The 18,413-nt window shown below is 42.2% G+C and overlaps 1 protein-coding gene across 3 annotated transcripts in view; it reads left to right on the top strand.

The window, feature by feature from the left end:
- Positions 1–18,413, top strand: part of ELF1 (E74 like ETS transcription factor 1) — a 90,989-nt gene that overhangs the window by 4,635 nt on the left and 67,941 nt on the right. The window contains exon 2 of one of the 3 annotated variants that reach the window (XM_087895566.1): positions 2,646–2,753. The exons of 1 other annotated variant lie outside the window; for it this stretch is intronic. The gene's annotated coding sequence lies outside the window, so the exon portion shown is untranslated. Of the gene's footprint in view, positions 1–2,645; positions 2,754–17,103; positions 17,291–18,413 lie in introns of those variants that run through there. One more of the 3 variants, XM_087895567.1, reaches the window with a different exon arrangement.

Raw genomic sequence — 18,413 nt, 5'->3', positions numbered from 1 at the left:
TCTCTCTCTCTCTCTCTCTCTCTCTCTCTCTCTCTCTCTCTCCTGCAACCATTCATCCATCTCTTTGTTTTCTTTCTTTCTTTCTTTCTTTCTTTCTTTCTTTCTTTCTTTCTTTCTTTCTTTCTTTCTTTCTCTTTTCTTTCTTTTTCTGTATCAACTATCTATCTTATCGTCTGTCTATCTATCTATCCACCTACCTACCTACCTACCTACCTACCTACCTACCTACCTACCTAATCTACCAATCCATCCATCCATCTCTTTGTCTTCTTTCTTTCTTTCTTTCTTTCTTTCTTTCTTTCTTTCTTTCTTTCTTTCTTTCTTTCGCTTTCTATATCAACTATCTATCATCGTCTATCTATCTATCATCTACCTACCTACCGTGTCTACCAATCCATCCATCCATCTTTTTGTCTTCTTCCTTCCTTCCTTCCTTCCTTCCTTCCTTCCTTCCTTCCTTCCTTCCTTCCTTCCTTCCTTCCTTCCTTCCTTCCTTTCTATCATTCTTTCTATCTTTCTATATCTATCTTTCTAACTCTATCTATCTATCTATCTATCTATCTATCTATCTATCTATCTATCATCTTTGTCTGTCTGTCTCTCTATCTTATGGCAGTAGGAAAGCTTATATATACCATGGAAGAAAAAACCCCCTCTATTCTCCAGAGACCTAATTTTCTCTGATCTGCTCCCATTCTCTACCCAGATATTAATATGCCTATAAAAGTGCTATTGTAATCCTTAGTCCATAACTATATATTTTGTGTCTGAATGACTGCCATCAAGTGGATGACTATATGTATTGAACCGTATGGATTTAAATTTAAGTTGGCTTTTACATTTCATAAGCAAATACAAGCAGGTTAATTTCCTGATATTTATTGTGAGTTCACGAAGTGGCCTGTGTGCGAAAGCTGATTTGAATAGCCAGGAAAGTGCGCATAATTTAAATACTTGAAATTTTTGAGGGCCTCTTTACGCTAAATAAGCCAGTGTTTAAAGTGTTGGGATTATGAAATTTTATAAGCTTTCATTTGCATGAAACTAAACAATTCTATTGTTGCAATAGGTTACCTGTATTGTTTGTTAAAAGTTAATTTGAATGGGGCAGATATAGTATTAATTGAGTGTCACATAACAGTGTATCAATAATAATATAAATTTGGTAGATTAATATGAGATTTTTTTCATGCATTTGTAAGACTGTGCCAGGCAAGTCATTCCTTTGGTCTCCTAACCAGACACATTTAAGAAGCTTTTAAACTTCTAGAATATTCACTACTCTTTGCTACAGTTGGCAATTAAGGTATGCTTCATGGATTGCAGAGATAATAAACAGCTGTAATGTCAAGTCATTACTAATAGTTTAATGCCCCCGCATTAATCATTTCGGCTGCCTCCCATTTTTATTATATTTTATTTTATTGCAATTTTTCCAGTCCTTTGATTAGATGGGATGGCAAATCTGTCTCGAATATTCCAAGTGCAGTTTTAACATTATCTCTGTATCCCCTGTGCTTTTTCCCAATTAGTTCGCGTATTGGATATGCATTTTTACAGCCGTTTCACATCGATTGATGCAATTTCATTCAGTTACTCAGCGTGACTGCAAGATCTCTTTCCTGACCAATGATTAGCAACTCTTAACCTTTTGGTGGTTACTCCTCGACTTACGACGCTCCAGATTTCTGTTGCTAAGCGAGATGGTTGTTAAGTTGAGTTTTGCTCCATTTTACGGCTTTCCTTGCCACCGTCGTAACGGGAATCGCTCCAGTTGCGAAGTTAGTAACCCGATTGTTAAGTGAATTTGCCTAACCACCGTTGACTTCGCTTGTCAGGCGGTCGCAAAAGGGGATCACGCGACCGTCATAAAGATGAGTCGGTTGCCAAACTTCTGAATTTTGATGGCGTAACCGTGGGGATGCTTACAACGGTGTGAAAAACTGCCCTATGTCCCTTTTTTTCAGTGGCGTTTTAACTTTGAATGGTCACTAAACGAACTGATGTAAGTCCAGATTACCTGTGTAGATAGCCCTCGACTTAACAACAGTCCATTTAGTGACTGTTCAGAGTTACAACGGCACTGAAAAAAGGTGACTCAGTGACCATTTTTCACACTTACGACCTCTGTAGCATGCCCATGATCATGTCATCAAAATTCAGAGGCTTGGCAATTGGTTCATACTTACGACCGTTGCTGTGTCCTCCTTTTGTGACTTTCGGACAAGCAGAAATCAGTGGGGATGCCAGATTCACTTAACAACAACGTCACTAACTTATCAAGTGTAGTGATTCACTTAATAGCTATGGCAAGAAAGGTCGGAGAAACTCACTGAACCAGCGTCTCACTTAACGACAGAAATTTTGGGCTTCATTGTGGTCATAAGTCGAGGACTACAGTAAGCCCTGAAAGTGCCTGTTTTCTTAGCCCAAGGACCCTGAGTTGGCACATAAGCCTTAGGTGAGGAACTCTGATTATTTTGGAAGTCAAAAGTATTTATTTATTGTCTGTATGTTTGCTGACATTGTTACAGAGATCTTTAGGTTGTATTTGCTTGTCAATATATTTAGATATGTGATAATAAATATTTGGAGTTTTCCTGGTTGGGGTTTTGTTTCTACGAAATGTTTTTTTTTTTTTTTAGCAAAATAGAAACGTAAAGATGCCCTAAGAATCCAAATTTGATGAAAAACGTTTGCACTGAGACATCAGCTAAAGTATAAGGCTAATAAATACCGAGTCTCGTGAACGGGTAGGTTGTATTTCTTTTGCCATAGCAGGTTTCTGTTGGAATGGTAAGGTTTTGATTTAAGCTGTGTGATTTAAGGCGCATCTATTCACATTTTGGCAATTGGAACTGGAAAATCTTGAATTATTTCAGATATATGCTTCCCAGCGTCCTTGGGGACTGGAACGAGTTATAAGTAGACCAATAAATAAACTTTACTGAAGCTTTTAACCCCTCAATAACAAGCGTTTCCATTGTTGTCGCAGCTTTAAAAAAAAAAAAATTTTTTTTTTTACCCTATCTCTGATATATTTTTTTACCCTATCTCTGATATATTTGCTAGCATAGATAACAATATATCGTAACAGCAAATGCACAATTTGTGGTTATTCGATCACTGTATGCTGTCCAGAGTCGTGTTTTGTGATACGGGTTTATATAAATTGAATTAATAAATAGTAAGTAATAGTTTCTTCATAGCTTTTAAGGTTATAAAAATAACATTATGGGCATCTTAAGAGGTGGTGTTGTGGCCCGCCAGCTGCCAGTGGAGCTGGAGGCAGATTCGGATGATGAGGAGGTTAGGGAGGAACTTGGGCCAGTCCTGGAGTCTGGGGAAGGCTGTTATGGATGCTCTGCATCGGATGCAGAGATAGAGCCAGGGCCGTCTAACATTTCCCAGCCACCGGAGAGGCAGCTGCCTTTGGAGGCTGAGATGAGTGAGGAGGAAGAACAGCTGGGGCCTGTTCCAGATGCACGTATGCACAGAGCTGTTAGGAGAGGAGAACAAGGGAAGACAACGAGTTGACTCGGGAAGCAAAGCAGACGTGGGCGCTGAATGGCCCCTCCCTGACTGGGGAAGAAATAGAAGGAAAAGGGAGTGGTGATCGTAGGAGACAACCGTTCGTATTTCTGGAGATTTCGCTTATTGTGTTTCATGTCACAGAGACGCTTGTCAGAACTTAATTTGCAGCTGGGAGCTCACGGCCTGGCAATTATCGCAAGGAACTGATAAGGTCTGTTACTGCCGTTAACTCCTTGAAGGACTCTTGCCTGGATTTTTCGGTGGGTGAATGCAATTAATTCACAGGAGATAAATCAAGAGGGTTTTTTTGTGACAAGGAGTCTGTTTCTTGCTTCTGCTAAGGCTGGGTCAGAACAGGTGATGCCAGGGACTGGGTAGTGACTAATACCTGTATAGCCTGGGGAAAATTATGGAAGCAATAATAATCTTCTTTCTCTTCTGTTGGAACATGTTACTGTGGTGATTCCTGGAGTTTCCTTTCACCCTGCAGGCTCCCAGATTTAATAACTAGAAGTTTTAAAATTCCTTGTAAGGTCAACTCGATTACCTGGTTGGACAGGTACCGTGTTTCTCCAAAAATAAGACCCCGTCTTATATTATTTTGAGCCCTGAAATAAGCGTTTGGCCAGGAGTGAAATGTTCCCAGTTCGGACTGGATCACCCGATCCTGTAGCGATGGCAGCGGGTGGTTCGGAGAACCGGTAGCAAAAATCTCTGTCCCCCTCACCCCCTCATGCCCAGCTGAGCCACACGATCATCAGAGGCTTTTTTTTTTATATATACTTTTAAAAGCATTTTTTCTACCTCTTTGGCTGAAGAGGTTGTAGAAAAAATGCTTTTAAAAGGTTTAAAAAAAAGCCTCTGACAATCGCAGCTGAGTAGCGCGATCGTCAGAGGCTTTTATTTTTACCTTTTAAAAGCAATGCTTTTAAAAGTAAAAAAAAAAAAAGATTGCGCGCCACAGCTGATCACTCCCCTTCGCATGCTGTTCTACTTATCGCATGCCTTCTTTTGGCGTGCACCTCGCATTTGGTGCGTGGTGCGCACTGCACATGCGGTAGTAAACTGATAGTAAACTTATCAGGGGATGTCTTATTTTGGGGGAAACGGTGATCCTTAGCAAAGAACCACAATTGAGCTGGAATTTTCTGTCGCTAAGCAAAACAGTTTGTTAAGTGAGCTCTGCTCACATTTTATGACCTCTCTTGCCCCACTGTTAAGCTTTGCTCCTCGTTGGAATGTTGCCAAAGGGGGATCATGTGATCCCCAGGACAATGCAACTGTCATAAGTACATGCCAGTTGCCAAGCCTCTGAATTTTGATCACGTGATAGTGGGGGATGCCGCAACTGTCCTAAGAGTGGAAAAACATTTTTTTTCCAGTGCCGTTGTAACTTCAAACGGTCACTAAATGAAGGTGATGTTTTCAACATCTCTGCTGCCATCCTAACTGGCAGGCTTTATATATTTTTTATAATTTGCCAGTTTTAAGTTCACGGATGCCGTTTTTCTACAGCTAAAGATGGATGGATGGCAAGCTTTCTGAATACAGGCAATCCTGGACTTACAACCCTTCATTTAGTGGCCGTTCGAAGTTAATAACAGACCTGGAAAAAAGTGACTTACAACCAGGGATGAAATACTCCCGGTTTGAACCGGATCGCCCGATCCGGTAGCGATGGAGGCGGGTGGTTCGGAGAACCGATAGCAAAAATCCCTGCCCCCCCCCCCCCCGCCGCATGCCCAGCTGAGCCACACAATTTTTATTTTTAAAAGCGTATTTTCTACAACCTCTTTGGCTGAAAAAATGCTTTTAAAAGTTAAAAAAAAAAAAGCCTCTGATGATCGCGTGGCTCAGCTGGGATCGTCAGAGGCTTTTAAAAGCATTTTTTCTACAACCTTTTAAAAAATGGTTTTAAAAGAAAAAAAAAGTTGGCCATGCCCACTCAGTCACATTAACCCCCACCCCCCCAGCCATGGCCACAGAACCGGTAGTAACAAATTTTACATTTCACCACTGCTTACAACCCCTTTTCACACTTAATGACCTTTGCAACATCCCAAGGGTCACGTGATCGAAATTTGGATGCTCGGCAACTGACTTGTAATTACAACAGTCGCCGTTGACCCTCTGGGGGGTCACGTGATTCCCCTTTTGTGACCTTCCGGCAAGTGAAGTCGACAGGGGAGCCAGATACGCTTAATGACCGGGTTACAGTTGAACAGCTGCAGTGTTTCACTTAGCAACAGTGGCAAGAGAGGGCGTAAAATGGGGGCAGAGCTCACTTGTCTCGCTTAGCGACAGAAACGTTGGGCTCGGTTGCGGTCGTAAATTAGCCTGCACATCAATAGCACGTTCAACCTAGGTTAGGTAAAATTGGCAGTAAAATTGCTTAACCATCATTAACCATCATTAACCATCATTGCAGAAACCATCAACCGAAAACAAATTCATATAGGCAGCCCACAACTTAACAACAGTTTGTTTCGTGACCCTTTTCAAAGTTACAACGGGTGCTGAAAAAAATGAGTTGGGACCATCTTTCACACTTAACGACCGTTTACAGCATCCCCTGTGGTCACATGATCAAAAATTCAGGCATTGGGCAACTGACTCATATTTATGACGCTTGAGTGTGCCAAGTGTCTGATTTTGCCAACGGATACGAGTCAGTTCCCAAGAGTCTGGATTTTGACCACATGGGATGCTGCCAATGGTCGTAAGTGTGAAAAACGGTCTTTAGTCACTTTTTTCTTTCAGTGCCATCGTAACTTCGAACGGTCGCTAAATGAACTGTTGTAAGTCAGGGACTACCTGTACGCTGAGAGCTTCTGCGCCGGAGACAAATTCCTTGTGTGTCTTGTCACACTTGGCCGATAAAGTAGATGGATAGATAGATTAACAGAGTTGGAAGGGACCTTGGAGGTCATCTAGTCCAACCCCCCCGCCCAAGCAGGAGACCCTACACCATTTCTGACAGGTGGCAGTCCAGTCTCTTCTTGAAAGCTTCCAGTGATGAAGCTCCCACAGCTTTTGAAGGCAGCTTCTGTTCCATGGGTTGATTGTTCTCACTGTCAGAAAATTCCTTCTTATTTCTAGGTTGAATATCTCCTTAATCAGTTTTTCAATTTAGACCCAGAATTACCTCTGGCTTGTAGGAAAGATTTCAGTGATTTTTGGGGGTTTTTTTTGTTCCCCTAAACAAGAGTTGTCCGACCTGTTTTGGGGCAGGAGCAAAACTCAATGCTTACGTTCAGCTGGAATGGGGGGGCGGGGTGGGGCGGGGCGGGGGGAAGAGTAATTCGACTCTATGATTTGTTCCTGACTTAAAAGCGCTATTCAGGAAAAGCGAGAGTTTTGCCATCCCATAACCCAGAAGGGAAAAGAAACAAACATCCACAATTCATGGTAATGTTTTTACTTGTGTATCGGAACGAAATGACATTTGCAGGAAATCAGAATCGAGCTGGAAGGGACCTTGGAGGCCTTCTACTCCTCCTTCAAGCAGGAGACCCTCTACCATTCCAGACAAGTGGCTGTCCAGTCTCTTCTTAAAAACCTCCAGTGATGGAGCACCCACAACTTCTGGTGGCAAGTTGTTCCACTGGTTAATTGTCCTCACTGCTAGGAAGTTTCTGCTTAATTCCAGGTTGCTTCCCTCCTTGATTAGTTTCCATCCATTGCTTCTTGTCTGGCTTTCTTTGGGGCAGCCCCTCAAACATTAGAAGACTGCTATCATGTCCCCTGTAGTCCTCCTTTTCTCTAGATTAGCCAAACCCAAATCCCCCAACTGTTCTTAATATGTTTTAGTCTCCAGGCCCTTAATCATCTTAGTTGCTCTTCTTTGCACTTTTTCCAAAGTCTCAACATCTTTTTTGTAAAGTGACCAACATTGGATGCAGTATTCCAAATGTGTACCATTATGAAAAAAAAAACACCTTTTGTTCAGCAAGTTGGATAAGTATTTTTGCACGTCACTCTTTTATAAACAAGGGTAGTGTTGAAATGCAGCCGGTTCTATCCGGCTTGGGCAAACTGGTAGCGCCGGTGACGGGAGGCTCTGCCCGGACGACATCAAGTCCCTTTTTAACCCTCTGCGCATGCGCAGAAGACCCTATGCATGCGTGGAGGAGGTGCACACGCTCACATTCGTGAACCGGTAGCGGAGGTAGATAAATTTCACTCTGAACAAGGGTATTAACGTACCCCTTTTTATTTTGGCATTTGATTGGCAGAAAGGAAGGGTATTATCTTTGGATCAGGTTTCATAAAAATAAATGAAAATTTCAGGCTAGCCAGTCTTTTTTAAAATTTATTTATATATATATATAAGTTTTTTATTAGTAATACAATTAAAAACATTGGACATGGTGTGACTTTTCCGGTTTAAACATTTCCGTCAAGTTTTACTTTGCAACTAATACAGTTCCCTTTCGCTATACAAGTATATATCATCTATCACAATTCAAAGACATCAATTCTTTCATCTGTGAAGGTTACATCAATCCCAATTCCATTCCTATCTGTCACAGAATATCAACATAAAGATTGCTAAACTTTCAATTTATCAATAATCCTTTATCCCAGCATTCCTCCTCCTCTCCAACCAATAATACATTTTATTCCAGATTTCATAATATTCCGTTTCGCTTTTATCTTTTGAGTTCCAGAGTCAACCTGTCCATTTCAGCACAAGTCAATATCTTAGCTAATACTTCTTCTTCGGTGGTGGTGGGGTTCTCTCTTTATTTTTCCAATTTTGCGCAGAGGCCAATCTTGCTGCCGTTAGAATATGTAACATTAGATATATTGTTCCCTTGTTATATTTATCCTTTGTAATACCCGGTAAAAAAAAGTTCTGGCTTTAACTCAATATTTTGCGTTAACATCTCTTCCAGCCATTGTTTTATCTGGTGCCAAAAGTCTCTGGCTTTCGGGCATTCCCACCACATATGATAAAAAGTCCCTGGCATTGCCTCACATTTCCAGCACATCGGTGAAAGGTTTTTGCTCTTTGGCTGATCTTATGGGTGGGAGGTGCCACCTGTAAAAGATCTTGTATAGATTTTCGTTATATGTGGTAGCTAAAGTAAGTTTTCTATTTCTCTCCCATAATTCCTGTCAAATGTCTAGGGTCGATGCTATAACCAAAGTTTTTCCTCCAAGTTAACATGGTTTCTTTCACTTGTTCTTCAAACATAGCTTGTTCCAGTAAATTGCTATAATTGCACTCAACAATGAACTTTAAAGGGCCACCATCAGTGAGCTGTTGGACAGCATTACTTGGTCTGCTGTGTGGATGTTTGGGTGGTTTAGGGGCGGGGAATTTGTGGTGGGTGGGGTGGTGTTTGAGGCTTGTTATGTGTGTTGGACCTGGTCTTTGGGTGTTAAGTGAATTTCATTGTATGGGTATACTATGTATATACCAGGGTGGATAAAAATCAATGATTTTTTTAAAAAATCAAAAAAAATCAGACTTTTTTGATTTAAATCGGATTTTTTTGATTTTTATCGAATTTATTTTAATAAAAAACTTTTGGGGTAAAAATCTATCGTAAGATAGTTTTCTATTTAAGATACATAAATAATTTAGTTTATTCAGCATGAAATGGAGCTTAGTTATGTAGCATGAGGCTGTATATTCTGCAACACTGGGACTATCGGTGAGTCAACAGTGGGTCAAAGGAGTAGCAGAGATGACAGTTGCTCTTTAAAAATGATGATTTAAATCGAGTTGATTTAAATCAAGCCTTTTTACTGGTGATTTAAATCATGATTTAAATTGTGATTTAAATCAACTCGATTTAAATCAAATCCACCCTGGTATACACGTACAATTACAATAAAGTTATTATTAAATATTGGTCTATTCTCCTTATCACCTTCTCCTCTGTTCCTAATAAAATTTTATCTAAATTATCTAATTCCGTAGACTCGGTTTTTATGCCCCATTCTTTTTTATCTTTCACGTATCGTGATTGGACTTGGAGATAATGCCCACCATTCAAGCTCTATTCCTTCCTCGTACAGGTTTTTCATAGATTTCAATTCTCCTCTTTCATTTACTATGTCTTTGTATGCAATTAGTTTTCCTAATTTAATAAAATTTGGGTGTGTGAACATCTCCAGTGTCGATAGCCAATTCGGAATTTCCATATAGTTACGTTGCTTAGTTTTAACCCAAACATCTAATAGTGCCCGTTTGATAAAATTCTTCTGGAAATACTGGTGAGCCTTACGTCTCTCTTCCAGAGTATAGCATGCCACCCTATCTGCCTGTCGTGGCCTTCCAGTGTCAATAGCCTCCTATTTTTTAGATGTATCCAATGGTTAGCCAATCTTGTGATGAAGGCATCTGCTAGCTCAGACTATTAAAAAATCTTTTAATAGCACGGTTTGGTGGAAAAATGACTAGCTTTATAGAATACAGAATACCAGAGTTGGAAGGGACTTTTGAGGTCTTCTAGTCCAACTCCCTGCTGAATAGGAGACCCTACATCATTTCTGACAGATGGCAGTCCAGTCTCTTCTTGAAAACCTCCAGTGATGAAGCATCCACAACTTCTGGAGGCAACTTCTGTTCCATTGGTCCATTGTTCTAACTATCAGAAAACTTCTTCGTAGTTTCTAGGCTGTCTTGCTACCGTTGTTAGGCTATTAAAGTAAGATATCTTGGCCAGGAGACTGCCGATCTTCCCACCACTGATTTAGGGTGTTGAATTTCATACCAACATGCAGGCATCTGTAGAGGTGTGAATGGAAACCCCTTTGCGCTTACCGTAAATCTTAATAAATCTTATTATCCTGTAATTGCTCTTTGAATCATACATTCAGGAAAGTCAGCAGCAGGTCCCCTAGCAGGAAATTTTAGCTCACTGTAATTTTGGTTGCCACTTTGCTGTTACCTTCAGAGAAGTCTGGTAGTTCATTATTATCTCCAAATATTTATGTTATGAAATAGGTTTCCCAAATCTCCTTTCTCTAAGGGAATGTACGGGAAACTTTCGTAATCGTTCCATGAACCTTGACCCAGAAAAGGTTGTGCTCATAGGCTGTGTAGAAAATATTGTAGCATTGGTGGTGGTGATGTCTATCAGTCTTGTCTCCCAACTGATCAAAGGGACATCTCCCTCCCTCCCTCCCTCCCTTCTCCCTTTCTCCCTCCCTTCTTCCTTCCTTCCTTCCTTCTTTCTTTCCTTCCGTTCTGCGTTCCTCCCTCCCTCTCTTTCTTCCTTCCTTTCCTTCCTTCCTTCCTTCTCCCTCCACCTCCCTCCCTCCCTCTTCCTTCCTTCCTTCTCCCTCCCTCCCTCCCTCTTCCTTCCTTCCTTCCCCCTCCCTCCCTCTTTCTTTCTTCCTTCTTTCCTTCCTTCCTTCTCCCTCCCTCCTTCTTTCTTTCTTCTTTCCTTCCTTCCTTCCTTCCTTCCTTCCTTCCTTCCTTCCTCCCTCCCTCCCTCCCTCCCTCCCTCCCTCCCTCTTTCTTTCTTTCTTTCTTTCTTTCTTTCTTTCTTTCTTTCTTTCTTTCTTTCTTTCTCCCTCCCTCCCTCCCTCCCTCCCTCCCTCCCACCCATTTTATCTAGTTCTATGGAATAAACCAGGGCTCTCCAAACTCTGCAACTTTAAGACTTGTGGACTTCAACTCCCAGGAAATTCCTCCTGGCTGAGGAATTCTGGGAGTCGAAGTCCACAAGTCTTAAAAGTGGCCAAGTTTAGAGAGCCCTGGGATAAACCAAGTTTAGAGACGGGCGTCTAGCCCAGGGCTTACCCATTCAGCTTCATGGCTAGTTGGAAAGAACCATCGAGGTGACCTTAGAGAAACAACCTGACATCAGTTAGCAAACCACGATATAAGCGCAGGGACAGGAAGCGAACATCAGAAACAAATTCCCAACTTCTTCCACCGTAATTCTTACGACCGTTGACAGTTACAACGGCCCTGAAAAAGGTCACCTATGACCGTTTTTCATACTTAACAACCATTGTAACATCCCTGAAGTCACATGATCAACATTCGCAGTCTTTGGCAACTGGTTCATCTTTATGACGGGTTGCAGCGTCTTCAGCAATGTCACACGATCCCCTTTTGCGACCTCCTGATGGCCAGATTCACTTAAAAACTGTGTGACTAACAACTGCAGTGATTCGCTTAACAACCGTGGCGAGAAAGACGCAAAATGGGGCAAAACTTGAAAAGCGTCTCGCTTAATAACAGAAATGTCAGGCTCCATTGTGCTTGGTAATTGAGGACATACCTAGGGGTGAAAGGTACAGAAAATGGGGGGGGGGGGAAAGTCAGCAAACAGCTGGAGACCAAACTGCTGTTTTTGCTCAGACTGCTTAGAATTATCTTCTAACCCTGCGCCGTTCATCTCTTTAAAAAAATCGGGAAAAAAAAATATTTAAAAATGATGCATTCCGACTTCCTATGAACTCCTGGGGCTTCTGGGAGATTAGTTTCATTTTTAACTTGCCTGATCAAGAGGCATTGAATTTAAAAGATTCCCCTCCCATATTTGTTTTTGTACGCTTATAAAAAAACCCCACAATAATACTTGCGCATTTTCTTTCTGGTTGTTCGGATGTTGTCAGAACCCGAGGAGAATAAATTGACTTTTTCATTTAAATATAAAACGCTTAGAATATCGTTCAGAAATAATTGACGTGTCAAATGCAGAGGAAATATAACGCCAACTTGTACTCGTAAAAAATGTCCTAAAGAAAGAGGCAGGCAGCCTTATATTTTCCAAATATTTAGTCTATAATTCTCACAGTTGTTCCTTATCTTGTTGGCTGGGACTAGGCGAAGGGAAGGATAGAACTATTCTGATTCGTTATATCCTGGCAAATAGATGGGGAAGAAATGGAGGTAGTGACAGATTTTATTTTCCTGGGCTCCAAGATCACCACAGCCAAGAAATTAAAAGATGCTTGCTCCTGGGGAGGAAAGCTATGGCAAAGTTAGACAGCATACTAAAAAGCAGAGACATCACCCTGCCAACAAAAGTGCATATAGTCAAGGTGATGGTTTTCCCAGTCGCAATATTTGGCTGTGAAAGTTGGACCATAAGAAAGATTTGAGAGCCAAAGAATGGAGGCCTTTGAACTCTGGTGCTGGAGAAGACTCCTGCGACTCCCTTGGACTGCAAGGCGATCCAACTGGTCAGTCCTAGAGGAGATCAATCCTGACTGCTCTTTGGAAGGCCAGATCCTGAAGATGAAACTCAAATACTTTGGCCACCTAATGAGAAGGAAGGACTCCCTGGAGAAGAGCCAAATGCTGGGAACGATGGAGGGCAAAAGAAGAAGGTGGACGGCAGAGAATGAGGTGGCTGGATGGGGTCACTGAAGCAGTCGGCGTGAGCTTAAATGGACTCCAGAGGATGGTAGAGGACAGGAAGGCCTGGAGGAACGTTGTCCATGGGGTCGCGATGGGTTGGACACGACTTTGCAACTAACAACAACAATTTGAAATAATTTGGAAACTTAAGCTCTTTATATTGCAAAATTATGCATGCATTCTCAGTTAAATTGTATTGGTCTGGCAGTCACAGAGTTATATTTCTTGGCTAACCAATCAGGTAGTCTTCAAGTTACGACCAGAATTGACCCCAAATTTTCTGTTGCTAAATGAGACCTAGGTTAAGTGAGTTTTGCCCCATTCTATGATCCTTCCTTGCCACAGTTGTAAGTGAATTACAGCAGGTGTTAAATTAGTAACACGGTTGTTAAGTGAATTTGGTTTCCCCATTGGCTTTGCTTGTTGGAAGGTCGCAAATGGGGATCATATGACCCTGGGACACTGTGACCGTCATAAATACGAGGCAATTGCCAAGTGTCTGAACTAAGATGGTATTACCCAAGTTTGGGTAAAGAAAACAAGCAAGGTCAGAGAGCACACAGGACCCCACATTTCTCTTCCTCGCAAAACCCATTCCCTTCTAGCACTGATGATGTTACCTAGTTGGGTCATGAAACGTTTGCAAGAAAACAAGCTCAGAGAGTACCCAGGACCCCACATTCTTCCTCTTCTTCCTCCCCCCTCCCCCTCCTCCTCCTCTTTGCAAACACCGCTCCCTTCCAGCACTGATGACGTTACCTAGTTGGGTCATGAGACGCCTGCAAGCAATCAAGCAAGCTCAGAGAGCACCCTGGGCCACCGATATGAATCTGAGAAGCCTGACGATCGCTTGGTGGCATCTCGGCTTCCCTATTTTGTAGGAAAAAGATGTTCAGAATGAAAAAAAAAATGTGATCGGTGCACGCAGTGTCTCTGGGCCCTGTTCTGCCTACTAGAGTTAGGATCCACGGGGAAGGCTACTGTTTTACAGGAAGACCTGGGCGTGGCCCATCAAGAACCGGATGATCACATAAATAGCTCTAATACTCCTAATGACATACCTGCAATACAGGTAGGATAACATGAACCCCTGTATATTGTTTGGCCGTGTTTTTCAGGACCTGTTTTGGGGTTTGGGGGGTTATGGCTCAGAACGTTTTCAAAACCAGCAAAACTGGTTTAATTGAATCCACACGCCACCAAAGAGTTTGGGAGTTGAGTTTTCAGCTCTTTGAAATGTGTGTGTGTGTGTGTGTGTATATGTGTGTGTCCATATACCGTATTTTTTGGACTATAAAACGCACCTAAATTTAGAAGAGGAAAACAACAAAAACTTTTTTTTGACCTCTCTTTTCTCCGGCCTTTTTTCGGCCCTTTTCCAGCCTTTTTTCGGCCTGTTTCTGGGGCTTTTTTCCTGCTCATTTTCAAGGCTTTTTTCTCTCCGTTTTTTCCAAAAAACCCCTCAAAAACTGGCTGAAAAACGCCCAAAAAAAGGGCAAAAAAAAGGCCGAAAAACAGGCCGAAAAAAGCCCTGAAAATGGGCTGAAAAAGCCCCCCAAATGGGCCCAAAAAAGCATCCAAAACAAGTTGAAAAAAGCCTTGAAAATGGGCCCAAAAAAGGCCCGAAAACGGGGTGTGCAGAGGCCAAAAAACGTCCAGTCAGTAGGCAGAGCTTTGGCAATATTCGGTCTATAAGACACAGAGACATTTTCACCCCATTTTGGGAGACAAAAAAGTGTGTCTTACAGACCGAAAAATACGGTGTATGTACACATATATGCACACACAGACACACACACACACATATATACATACATACATATATATACATACATATACCCTGTTTCCCCCACAATAAGACATCCCCTGATAATAAGCCCAATTGGGCTTTGGAGCACATGGCAATAAGGCCAAGCGCTTATTTCAGGGTTCAAAAAAATATAAGATAGGGAGGAAACATTTTTTCCAATTTCTGCTGTAAAGTTTTTTTTTTTTTTTAAGTTTAAAAGTTACTTCTACGTATAATGTGGACAATTCCATACATATACAAATGACTAGGCTTATTGAAATCAGAAGACTGTGGAAGTGCATAGGGCACTGTTGGAAAACCGTTTCGTCATTGAGTGCCGAAATGGGAGTGCGCGTGCCCCGGAAATCAGAAGAGCAGCCACCCGATCTGGATGCGCGCACCGGAAATATGACCTGGTTTCTGGCATGCACATGCACACTGGCCACCTGGTCTTCTGGTTTCTGGCACACATGCGCATGTGAAGACCAGCTGGCCGGTGCTCGGGAACCCGGAAGAGCAACGGGTGAATGGCTTGCGTGCCCAGAGAGATGGCTCTGCGTGCCACTTCCGGCACGCGTGCCATAGGTTCGCCAGCACGGGCATAGGGTATATATTAAGGAAAGTTCTGCTTCTTTGAAATTGAGCAAAATATTTTCTTGAAAAAAATGATCATATCCTTCCCTCCCCACTTTTCTTTCTCTTTCCTTTTTCCTTCCCTTCCCCCTTTCCTTTCCTTTCCTTTCCCTTTTCCCTCTCCTCTCCTCCCCCTCCCCTTCCCCCTTTCCTTTCCTCCCCTCCCCTTTCCTTTTTTTTGTTTCCTTTTCTTTAATTCCCTTTTCTTTTCTTTTCTTTTCTTTTCTTTTCTTTTCTTTTCTTTTCTTTTCTTTTCTTTTCTTTTCCTCTCCTCTCCTCTCCTCTCCTCTCCTCTCCTTTCCCTTTCCCTTTCCCTTTCCCTTTCCCTTTCCCTTTTCTCTCTCCTCTCCTCCCCTCCTATTTCCTTCTCCCTTTCCCTTTTTTTTGGTTTCCTTTTCCTTTGATTTCTTTTCCCTTCCCTTCCTTCTCTCCTCCCGTCCCCTCCTCTCCTCTCCTCTCCACTCCCCTTTTCTTTTCTTTTCTTTTCTTTTCTTTTTTTCTTTTCCTCTCCTCTCCTCTCCCCTCCCCTCCCCTCCCTCTCTCCCCTTCTCCTTTTCCCTTTTCTTTCCTCTTCCCTTTTCCTCTCTTCCTTTCTTCATTTCTAGGCAGGGTTGTCCTTCCGCACCTGCCTCCAGGTTTACGCTCCTATTTTCCTTGACTTCACCTTGTGGAAACAGAACCCCTGGTGCTTCCTTGATGCCGGGCAGGGAGAGTTCTTGATGATATCCAACACCTGCCCATTTATCGGCAGGTTCAAGCAGTGGCGGCACCTGCGTAGGAAACACCCCCCCGCTCAGGTGGGCCAGCAGAAGCCGAGGCCTCCCTTACCAGCCTGCCTTTTTTAAATATATATTTTGAAGCCACTCCCGGTGTGTACTGTCAATTGTGGGTTTCTTGAGGACACACCTCGTTGCGGCAGCTGTCTGATTCTGGAACAAAGCGCCAGGGCTGCCTGCCTTTAGCAGGCCGGATCCACTTCTGACCCGACTTAGCAGCTCCTTTTCAACGTTTCTAGTCCTCAGTATGGCAACAACCTCTTGACTTCCCTTCCGGTTTGAGACGGATGATTTCTTTTTCCCCCTCTCCCCCCCCTTTCTTGAAGTCTCACTTCTCAAAAAAAATATTTCCAATTGTCTCGCAACTGGGGAATATCTGCCTCTTGGTTCCAAAGAGAGGGGCACAAGGAAAGGGAAATTTCTTTATTAAAAAAAAAAAAAAAACCCACAATCTTCTTTTTACAAAAACAGGAGAGAAATAAGGACTATTCCCCCCCCACTCTTTCCTGCAAAGTCCAGCATGCGTGTAAGAACTACAAAGCCCATCCCACTCCCAAAAAATCCCCCCCTCCCCAACTCCCCGTGATTTCCTTTAATCGAAGCCAATCCTTATTCCGATTCATTTCCAACCCCGTTTGAAAAATTAAAAAAAAAACCACAGTTAAACTGGTTTGGAGCACGCAAGGGTTGTCGATTGATCATTAACTTTTCTAAATGTTGGGTCGCTTCATTTATTTGAGCCAGGCGAGCGTGCAAGGGATCTGAAAAAAATAAAAATAAAATAAAAATGCCGCACCGTCGCATCTTCCTGGCTTTTATTTTTTATTTTTTATTTTTTTTGTCCACTTGTCGAGTGTGTAAAACGCCTTGTGCGTTCCACTTTTTGTTCAGCAGTTGTCTCGGCCTTTGCTCTTTGCTAGCTAAGGTGTGGCTGTCTGATTAAATGAAGCTGGTTCTCCCTTTTTCCCCTCTTACCTGGAAGATTTGCATGTTTGACCTGGCGGAGTAATTGTGCTGGCAGCAACCTGGGCGTGCCCAAAGACTTAGTTTCACGTATGACTCACAAGCTGCAACACACAAGCACCCACTTCCCCAATCCGCAGAAGCCATTTTAAACTGCACACACACTCACACACACACACACATACACAAATACACACCAGTGCTTGGTTTTGTAGGTACCGTCTAACTTTTGGGGATCCCCACCAAGCCACGTCGAGCAAGGTAATTGCAATTTCATGACTCGATTTAAGTGAAATTTCTAGAACTTTTGCGGATGGATTCTGGGGGGGGGAGAGGGGGGATTATTTCCACACCGAGTTTTTATTTTTTTTAAAAAAACACAAAACACACAGACACCCCCTCCCCGGGTGTGTGCCTTTTTTTTTGGCGTCCCAGGCTTAGTTGCGTTTTAAGAAAGCGATACGGGAACAGAGAATGGAGTATGTTTCCATTTTTCTTTTTACATTTTCTTTCGCCCTAAACATTTTGTTTAGAGAGTGTCGAGAGATAAATTTAAAAAAAGGAAAAAAGTTAGCTGAGTTAATTCTGTTTTGTTTGTTTTTTAAAAAAATGAAAACAGGTTTAGGAAGCTCGTCAGTTTAACTCATCACCGGTATAACTAAAACGTAAATGTGTATTATTAGGCTTTTTGAATGAGAAGAAGGAAACAGATCAAAGTGGAATAAAGTCAGCACTATGAAATACAAATATTTTATGCATTTTAGGCATAAGCTTATCCTTCTCAACGGGGTATAAAGCATATTTCTTGCGTGTCTCAGTTTCGAAGCGCGGAATAGACGGGTTTGTTAAAAAAAAAAACTCATCTGTTGGCCCATCGGCAAAAATATTTGGATTATTTATTTGAGAATGTGCCTCTTACTGCCAAACATGTTTGCTGCAATTCCTTGTTGTTCATTGTGGTTGACTTACTCCGTATGGTTGTTGTTGCTTAATACCGGCTATGACAATCTGCTAGGAGTTGAGTTGGAGAGGTTTCACGGAGGGAGGTCATTGCCAAAGGTTTGAGTTGTGACTTCACTTGTCAAATGCTGCGCGAAGGACTCTGTTTTCGTGGGGGGAAAGATGGAGGAAGAGAAGGGACTTGAAATATCTATCTGTCTCATGATTTCAACCTGTCCCAAAAATACTTCCTAAATCAGCTTTTACCCACCTGCACCCCCCCCAGCTCAAAGATTGCCCCCTACATTGTTATTAATCCAGTAATTTTTCATGCTGCCTTGAGACAGGATGGGATCTTGTAATACATTACATTAGAAGGATGCTAGATTTGAAGAAGATTGTGATGAAAACGATTGTCGATGTTTTGCGCTCCCTCTTGTTATTT

Source organism: Pantherophis guttatus, chromosome 5 (genome assembly GCF_059756535.1).
Source record: "Pantherophis guttatus breed Tessera chromosome 5, ASM5975653v1, whole genome shotgun sequence".
NCBI classification, from domain to species: domain Eukaryota; kingdom Metazoa; phylum Chordata; class Lepidosauria; order Squamata; family Colubridae; genus Pantherophis; species Pantherophis guttatus.
This window is presented reverse-complemented; position numbering and strand designations above follow the sequence as displayed.